The sequence below is a fragment of the Hemiscyllium ocellatum genome, chromosome 26, assembly GCF_020745735.1.
Source record: "Hemiscyllium ocellatum isolate sHemOce1 chromosome 26, sHemOce1.pat.X.cur, whole genome shotgun sequence".
Lineage (NCBI taxonomy): Eukaryota > Metazoa > Chordata > Chondrichthyes > Orectolobiformes > Hemiscylliidae > Hemiscyllium > Hemiscyllium ocellatum.
In genome coordinates, this window is record NC_083426.1 from 42,504,672 (window position 1) to 42,514,937 (window position 10,266).

The following is a 10,266-nucleotide window of genomic DNA, read 5'->3' on the forward strand; positions in this document are numbered from 1 at the left end:
ATGTTCTGTACATAGAAAAGCAGACCAAACCCAGTCTAGCCAATTACCTCCCCATTCACGACACAAACAGTTTGAGCAGGCAGCAGCTGCTCAGCAACAGCCTGTACACTGAAATTCAGTTTGGGTTCCACCAAGGCCACTCAGCCTCTGACTTCATTACAGTCTTGGTTCAAACATGGACAAACAGCTGAATTCCAGAAGGGAGAGGAGAGTGACAGCCCTTGACATCAAGGCTGAGAGAAAGGGAGGTCTGAGGGTGCTGGAGATCAGAGCTGACAGTGTGATGCTGGAAAAGCACAGCCAGTCAGGCAGCATCCAAGGAGCAGGAGAATTGACATTTCAGGCACAAGTCCTTCATATGAGATTCCTGATGAATGGCTTATGCCCGATAAGTTAATTCTCCTGCTCCTCTGATGCTGTCTGACCAGCTGAGCTTTTCCAGCACCACACTCAACTGCATTCAACTGAGTCTAGCTTCAAGGAGCCCTAGCAAATCTGGAATCAATGGATATCAGGGCAAACTCTCCGCTGGTTGGAGTTAAATCAGGCAGTTAGGAAGATGGTTTTTGTTGTTGGAGGTCAGTCATCTAAGCTCCAGGACATCTCTGCAGGAGTTCCTCAGGGTACTCTCTGAGGCCCAACCATCATCAATGACCCTCCCTCCATCGTAAGGTCAGAAGTGGGAATGTTCGCTGATGATTAACCCAGCACCTTTCATGACTCCCCAGGTACCAAAGCAGTCCATGTTCAAACGTAACAAGACCCGGACAATAATCAGGCTTGAGTTGACAAGTTGGCAAGTAACATTCATGCCACAAATGTCAGGCAATAACCATCTCCAAAAAGTGACAATTTAATCATCACCACTTGACATTCAGTGGTATTACTGTCACTAAAGCTTCCACTATCAATGTCCCTGAGGGAGGAGGTGTAGGTTAATATTGACCAGAAACTCAACGGGATTTGCCACATAAAAACGGTGGCTACAGGCCCAGCTCAGAGGCTAATAATACTGTGGTGTGTAACTCACTTCCTGACTCACCAGAGACTGCCCACTACCTATAAGGCACAAATCAGGCATCTGATGAAATATTCCTCACCTGCCTCGATGAGTGCAGTCCCAAAAACACTCAAGCAGCTTGACACCACCCAGCCAAAGCAGCCTGCCTGATAGGCACCACATCCACATGCATCCACACCCTCCCCACTGATGCACAGTAGCAGCAGTGTGTACTATCTACAAGATGCACTGCAGAAATTTAATGAAGATCCTTAGACAGTTCCTTCCAAACCCACAATCACTTCCATCAAGAAGGACAAGGGCAGCAGATAATGGGAGGACCATCCCCTTCAACTTCCCCTCCAAGTCACTCACCATCCTGACTTGAAAATATGTTGCTGTTCCTTCATGGTCACTGGGTCAAATTTCTGGAATTCCCTCCCTAAGGGTATTGTGGGTCAACCTACAGCACATGGACTACAGCGGTTCAAAGAAGGAACTCACCAGTACCTTCTCAAGGGCAACGAGGAACAGGCAATAAACACTGGCCCAGCCAGCAACTCCCATGTCCCATGAATGAATAAAATAAAATGAAACACTAGAATAAATGATAGCTTAGGACTTTCTTCTTAGCTGCTAGAATTTCAGACACATCCCACCGTTATCTGATTTGAAACATTTAAGTGTCACACTGCAAAAGGATTGGAGTCTTGAATAATCACAATAACTTTACTCTGTTTAATATAATCCAAATTCTCTACAAGAAATGAATAGCAACAAGTGAGCAATCCAGTTTTGGAGCAAGTTACCCAGAATTCATCAATGATACAAATACAATTTTACAAAGTAAAAAATAATTTTCCTACATGCTCCAGTGATATTAATTATGGATGTTATTAAAAACATACTTTTTTTTACCTCTGAGAAATGTCCTCATTACCTCCACATCCATAGCAGTGTTTAGGCTTGACATGGCAATCCTAGTCATATATCTCAACAATGGAATGTTAATTCAAATTCTATCTTGTGTGATTTCATACTTTGAGCAGCTCAATGGAGACAGTCCTCATTGTGTTTGTCCAGCATTTCCAAAAGGACTCCTGATTCAAGACGAGTGTGTCTGCACTGGCAGGTCTCACTTTGGAGCTGGCTTCTAGGTTCAGCACCATCCAATGTCTCCAAAAGTGTCCACGTTTCTTGCCCAGCAGCAGGAGAGGAGTGAGCCTTGAACCACTTAGTAAAGTCACAAATGGTGGCTTGAGTCAGGAGCTTTCCAAGGTTTCCTCCCCAAAGAAGGAGATAAATGAATCTACCATTATTTCCCATAAACCAAAGGTCTGATCCTTCCTCAATGTCAACTGCACCCACTGTTCACTCATTCTTCAGCCGAAAGAAATAACTCTTTGCAATTGAGTCCAAACATTTAACATTCTGGTAAATGTCAGTACAGCACTCAATCCTTTCCCTTCAAAGGACAGTGCATAAATTGAGCCTAAAATAAATATATATAAATTACTGTACCAGTGATGAATGCAAAGGTTTTATTTCTTAATTCCCTCAGTTGAAAACCAGTCCAGCATTCTATTCCAGTTTTGGTTCCATCACCGATTCTTGATTCCAGAATTACAAATCTGTGATTGATAGGGATTTGAATGGGGATGGGAAGGTAACTGACCCAGCAGTTAGTTGTTTAAAGGCTTACTACAATGGACCTGAAGTTGGTGCCGGTGGTGGAATTTCAGTCTGAACAGTAACCAAGCTAGAAAAATTACACAGTCTCATTTAAAGCTCCTCTTGTACAGACAGCCTGTCTTGGTTGCTTTTTGGACCACTTTAAATTGAAATTGAGTACCAACCTTTTTTTTAAATGCACTTCCTTAATCTGTATTGAGCAAAACAAACTAAATCATGTCAATCCATCCCATCAGCACTAAAAAAAAATCAAATTCAAGGTTTAATCCCCTTCCAGCTCCATCTTTATCCTACCTAATGATGGACATACAGCATCCCCACTTACGTACAGCTGGAGTAAGGTTTAAATAGTATAACTACTTGGATCAAAGAGCAGAGGAACTTCGTTTGGTGTGGGGGGTGGGGGGGGTCAGACTGTCAATCAGGCATCAGTGAGTGTCACTGTGAGCCTGCTGTCAGGAACAGGCGTCATTGAGCTGCCTGTAACATGTAAACCGCTCCCACCGGCAGAATGGACCGGATGCCGGATCATATCAGAGTAAAGATCGGCATTTGGATGCTTGAGAATATCTGGGTTTAAACTTGGCTTCTGAAGGGTTGGCAGGAATTGCAAACAGAAGATGGGGATTTCAGGAATGTTCTGATGGTAGACAGGAACGAGGAAAGAAATGGCAAAGCCAGAGTCCGTTTCCCCATAACGGTAAGTCAAAACTCCAGTGATACCCAGGTTGGGATTTGGGGAATTGGAGAACTCCAGGGTTGCATCTTTTCCATGAGGCAAGTCCTGTGGCTTTATCAATGGATCCTCTGGAGCACCTTCCTTCATATATAAACTGCAAAGAGAATTAAAAATACCTGTTGAGACTCAGCATATTATTGGTCATCTGGTAGTTTAATAAAGGTTGGTGGGTCACTCAATACCTCCCATAGCTCGCAGGGTGAAAGCACTGCCAAACATATTACTGATTCATCTAACCATGAAGGTACTAAGTTCAATCCCTGGTCCCTATTGATTTAGCTATATCAGCTATGAACAATTGTAAACCAGATTTAATGTTAGTACATTTAGAATGGTGTAATGAGGCAAATCAGCTGTCTACTAAGAATCATATAAAGGTAGGATTAAGATGAGGAATGGGCGAGTTGCTTTCTCCAGCTGAATGTCTCACCGGTGACTATCGGGTGTGAGCTTTTGCTCAGTGATAATGTTGTCATCAGAGACAAAAGCTCATTGCTTCAAACATGCTCCATCGTCAAAGCTGCCATTCAGTGAAATGCTGAGCGAGATGAATCTCTCATGCAGCCATAAATGATGCAACGGCAGAATATGAAGATATTTATGCTCTCATTTCTGCTTTTGTGACCTGTCTGCAAACAGCTGGGTAAACCCATTTCTCAAATATGGTAACTACAATTAGAGTGCCTCAATGGTCGTAAAGCATTTCATGAAGTCCTCAATACATGAAAGGCACCACAAAAATGCAAGCTCTTTCTTCAATACGATGTGCACTTACTCGCAATATTTCAGATCAAACACTTCCGACTGATTGCTCAAAGTCAGTGTCAGGTGTCTACGAGGCATCGTAAAATCCCAAACTCTGAATGAAACAAACATAAAAAGATCTTTTAGTTGCAGATCTGTAAAAGAAAGCAGACCAATACTGGAAAGCAAAGATTTCAGGAGCCAGTGATAATGGAGACAGTAAGGTACTTCTGAACTCTTGGCTTAAATTGAATTAGATTATAGCAATTGCTTATAACACAACTAGAATGCAGAAGTACGTAATTGTGCATAATAGCACACAGTATTCACAGCTTAATAGGAATGATAGATTTCATAGGATGTTTACAACAGCAGTAGGCCATTTGACTAATCAAATCGGTGCTGTCTCTCTGTAACAATCATATACCCCAGCCCAATGTCTGGCCTCTTCCCATTACTCTGCAATGGTGTTCCCTTCAGGTGCTTATCAAATTCCCTCTTGAAAAACAGGCTAAATCTGTCTCCAAGGAGAAAGTGAGGTCTGCAGATGCTGGAGATCAGAGCTGAAAATGTGTTGCTGGAAATGCGCAGCAGGTCAGGCAGCATCCAAGGAACAGGAGATTCGACGTTTCGGGCATAAGCCCTTCCTCAGGAATGAGGAAAGTGTGTCCAGCAGGCTAAGATAAAAGGTAGGGAGGAGGGACTTGGGGGAGGGGCGATGGAGATGCGATAGGTGGAAGGAGATCAAGGTGAGGGTGATAGGCCGGAGTGGGGGTGGGGCGGAGAGGTCAGGAAGAAGATTGCAGGTTAGGAAGGCGGTGCTGAGTTTGAGGGATTTGACTGAGACAAGGTGGGGGGAGGGGAAATGAGGAAACTGGAGAAAGCTGAGTTCATCCCTTGTGGTTGGAGGATTCCTAGGCGGAAGATGAGGCGCTCTTCCTCCAACTGTCGTGTTGTTATGGTCTGGCGATGGTTGCATCCGCTGCACCCGATGTGGCCTCCTCTATATTAGGGAGACGGCTGCCTACTTGCGGAACGTTTCAGAGAACACCTCTGGGACACCTGGACCAACCAACCCAACCACCCCGTGGCTCAACACTTTAATTCCCCCTCCCACTCCACCAAGGACATGCAGGTCTTTGGACTCCTCCATCGCCAGACCATAACAACACGACGGTTGGAGGAAGAGCGCCTCATCTTCCGCCTAGGAACTCTCCAACCACAAGGGATGAACTCAGATTTCTCCAGTTTCCTCATTTCCCCTCCCCCCACCTTGTCTCAATCAAATCCTTCGAACTCAGCACCGCCTTCCTAACCTGCAATCTTCTTCCTGACCTCTCCCCCTCCAACCCCACTCCGGCCTATCACCCTCACCTTGACCTCCTTCCACCTATCGCATCTCCAACGCCCCTCCCCCAAGTCCCTCCTCCCTACCTTTTATCTTAGCCTGCTGGACACACTTTCCTCATTCCTGAAGAAGGGCTTATGCCCGAAACGTCGAATCTCCTGTTCCTTGGATGCTGCCTGACCTGCTGCGCTTTTCCAGCAACACATTTAAATCTGTCTCCACTATCCTTTCAGATCACCTCACTTAAAAGCTTTTCATATTACTTCTGACACCCTGGTGAATCTCTGGTGCTCCCCAGCTCAACCCTTCCCAGCAGGAACAGTTTCTCCCCATCTATGCTGACCAGACTCCTCATGCATACCTCGAGTTAATATCCTCTCAACTTTCAGTTTTCCAGGCGAACGGTAACTTCTCCAAACTATTCCTGAGACTGACGGCCCTCAGAACTAGGAGCATTTTTGAGACTCTTTTCTGTACCCTCCTTATTGCCTCCATATCCTTCCTAAAATGCAGTGTGCAAAATTGAAAATAGTGACCCAATATTTCAACCAGTCAGTCAGAAAGAATAACCCTAAACCTGACTGGATTGAAAATGATCCATTTAATCTTTAGTTGAATTCTGCACTGGAGATTTGTTGGAAGTGTGCCTTCTGACACAAAACCCATCAGGAATCCGCGAATCTAGCAATGAATAAAACTTTAGTGAAAACCATTCCCCCTTTTTGCAGCAGTCAATGTGTTGGACTCTGTGATTTAATGTCCAGTAGCACAGTCAGCCACTCTGACAGCTCCTGGGAAAGGGTAAGTATGTAAGTTAAGTATAAGGTTAGGCATGCCAGATTGTTAGGGTGTGAGGAAAGTGAGCAAGAACTTAAATTAGGTTAGAGGTGGGGTGGGGGTGATGTGTCTTGTCCAACATGTGGGGTGGGAACTAAGCCAGTGGGCTGGCATTGGTTGCGAATGGGGAGAGGGTTGGCAGGGATATATTGCTGGTCCGAGATTGGGCAGAATATCAGACCAGGGTCTGTTCAGGGATGAGGAATGTTGAGACCATTAATTGGGAGGTGACGCCAGGTCTGGAGGTTGGAATTAGATTTGGTCAGAGAGCCAGGGTGTCTGGCCAGCAGCAGCTTGTGGGTCGGAGTGGTTTGGGATGAGGTGTAGCTGCCGAATGGGTCAGAGGAGACCTGGGGATGGGGTATCAGTTGAATAGCTACCCAGGATTATGGGTAGGTTTTTAATCTTACTTTTCCTAGGTCACTATTAAGGTTAACAAAGTCAGAACCCTGTGCGGTTTCTGACCGAGGAACTTTCTTGGAGAGATCCATATGCAACTTGGGGAGAGGAGTGGATTCACTGGAATGTTCAATTGCCACGGAATCAGCTGCAGAGATTCCGCATGGTGCCAGTGAACAACCCCAGTTTGCACTGCTCCAACAACTGGCCAACTAGAATATCAGGGACAATACTTCAGCTGAGGCCAAACCAGTTTCAGATATAGGTTCATTAGAGAGATATTATCCCTTTGACTGGCTTTCTGCCTCTCCCAGAAGATAATGTGGCAGCTCACTGGGTGAAAAATGGCAAGAGTCAAGATGTTTAATTGGTCCAAGACTTCTAACCTGATACCATTTCTGTGGTTTCTTACAACTTCTCACTTTCAAAATCTTACCTCCCATATTCTCACCTCATCTGCAGACAGGCTGTGCTTAGTTGTTTCTCAGGTAGAAGTGAGAACTCCACACTTTACCAATTCATCAGTATTGAGAGATTCGCTATCAATACAGCATCAGACTGGCACAGCCAAAGATACATTGCTAGGGGGTGGCCCAAGCTTGAGGCCTAATCTGCACTGAGCTGAAAATGTGTTGCTGGAAAAGCGCAGCAGGTCAGGCAGCATCCAAGGAGCAGGAGAATCTACGTTTCCAGCATGAGCCGGAAACGTCGATTCTCCTGCTCCTTGGATGCTGCCTGACGCGCTGCGCTTTTCCAGCAACACATTTTCAGCTCTGATCTCCATCATCTGAGTCCTCACTTTCTCCCCTAATATGCACTGAAGCAGCCTCACAACTGCATCCTGACTAGGATATATAAAGCTTAGCCAGAGCTCCCACTCCAGACTCTTATCAGGGAATTTCCAACAGGAATAACCGATCTCCTGACTATCTCCTTACATTTGCTAATCTCCTGACAAAATTCCTCCCTGATTTAAAAACGTGCCAAAGTCGGCTCTCTCAGGTCTAAAGACAGCCGTGTTGACTGCATGCAGGCTGCACTTCACCAGTTTAGGCCTGACCAAAGATAGGAAATGAGGAAATGGAGCAGAAATCTAACAATTTATAGTAAAGTATAAGAGGCTCATAGCGGTAATATTGCTGGATTAGCAATCCAAAGGCCCATGGTTATACTCCAGAGCCAGTGATGTAAATCCAATTTCAGCAGCTAGATCTGCTCTCTCTATCTAAATGTAAGACTTGCTTAAGTAACCATTACCACAAAGCTACCAGCTGCTATGAAAAACAATCCATCTAGTTCATTACTGAGAGGATGGCAATTTATCATCCGTACCTGGTCTGGCCTGCTCATGACTCCAGACCCACAGCAATATGGTTGACTCTTCTCTCCAAAACGGCCTAGCAAGCTACACAGTTCAACAGCAATTGAATCTGCAATAAATGCTAGCCTCAGCAGTGGCACCCATACCTTCTGAAAGAACAGGACACATTTTCCAAGCTTTTGTGATAAACATTAAATAGAATTCACAAATCATCAACAGCACATCTTATTTCCAGTCGAACTAGTTTAGACTTTTTTCAGTGGGAATACATATCTTACATTTGCTAAGATTGCAGTCTAACAGAAATCCGACTCTCCTGCTCTCCACCCCCAGATCAGAGGTTTTGCAATGATAGTTTCGATTGCTGCTGGCACATTTTATTGTTGGATTTTCAGCATTTCAAGTCCACACCTGGAAAATTTATTTCGAAACAACCAGTCTCTCTGAATAAACAAATAGATTTTGATTGTTTCTGTTGACTTTGTCAGTTTCTCTCTGAACAATAAATTGATGCCAATAAGCACTTTCCCACAGTGTTATGAATGAAGTAGCTCTCTGAGCTCCTTATTTCAAATCACAATGTTATCTGTAATCCCACAGTGCCCCTACCCTGTACACATACCTGACCACCATCTCATACACCCTGCCAATCACTTACTAATACCCTTATAACACCCTCACCCTTTACACACGCCACTGTCCTACCCCAACCCTCCAAACTCATCTGTGTCCACCCTCACCCTCTCCCACGCCAGCCCATACCGTTCCCTCACCTCCCACCCAATCCCCATCCACTCCAACCCAACCCCATCAAATCTGTTCTACTCAACCCCTACTCATTTATCACCTCAACCCCAAACATCATCATTGTACTCCCTCCCATTCCCCACCCCAGGTTAATGCCCTTCTCCCCGCTCTCCCCCATACTGTCCCCATCCTGATCCCCCCCGACTAAGATCGAGGTCTGTCTTGCCCCTCCTCTCTATTGTCCCCATCCTGAACCCCCACCCCAAATCAAAACCCTTCATCCCCCTCCCCAGGTCAAGGCCCTTCTCCCCCTTGCTGTCCCCCTCCCCAGGTCAAGGCCCTTCTCCCCCTCTCCCCTATGCTGTCCCCCACCCCAGGTCAAGGCCCTTCTGCCCTTCGCTCTCCCCCTCGCCCAGGTCAAGGCCCTTCTCCCCCTCTCCCCTATGCTGTCCCCCTCCCCAGGTCAAGGCCCTTCTCCCCCTTGCTGTCCCCCTCCCCAGGTCAAGGCCCTTCTCCCCCTCTCCCCCATGTTGTCCCCCTCCCCCAGATCAAGGCCCTTCTCCCCCTCTCCCCCATGCTATCCGCCCCTCCCCCAGATCAAGGCCCTTCTCCCCCAATCAAGGCCCTTCATCCCCTCTCCCCCATGCTATCCCTTTCCCAGTCCCTGGGCGGGGGGGGTTGGGGGTGAATTATCAGGATCCTGCTCTCCTCAGGATTTGGGTTTAAGTTTCGGGCGCGAGCCTAGAGTTCCGCCATTCATGCCGTTATTTCACGAACATTGCCGTGATTCCCCCGATGTCGGCCTGATGCGGCATTTACCTGCGGCTCCGGGAGGGGAGGTGCCTCTGGAACCGGGGAAGAATGTTCTGGAAAAGCCCAGGCCCCGGAATATCTGCTCCACACAACCGCCTTCCGCATGGTCCTAACGCCCGCCCTCCCTCACAGGGACCATCCCTGTCAAGGTGAGAGGCTCATTGTGCAGGGAATTGGGCCAGGGCTGTCACATTCAAAGAAATATTAATGCAGACCTGCATTATTATTTTTAAAAAAGCTCTGCAAAACGACATACAAATATTGTTCAGCCTGTGATACTCATCTACATGTCATTAATATTTGTGTGGCCTTCATGGGTTTTCAAGAAATGTCACACATGTGCTCTAACATCAGCCCAATGTGAGAAGGGTGTGTGCTGAGCAAGGTCAATGGTGTTGGCAGTGGCGGTGATACAAGCATCACATAATTATGTCCACCATTACATGTGCATCAGTTGGGCTGAGTGATGATAACATATTGGTAGGCACTCCTCATATTCAATCTATAGAGATGCAGACTGATGTTCCAGAGAAATCTGGGTACATTTTACTGTCCCTGGCTGGGGATAACTTTGAAGGCAAAATGTAATATACAGCAGGTGGCTAGTTCACTACCTGCTCAGCCAG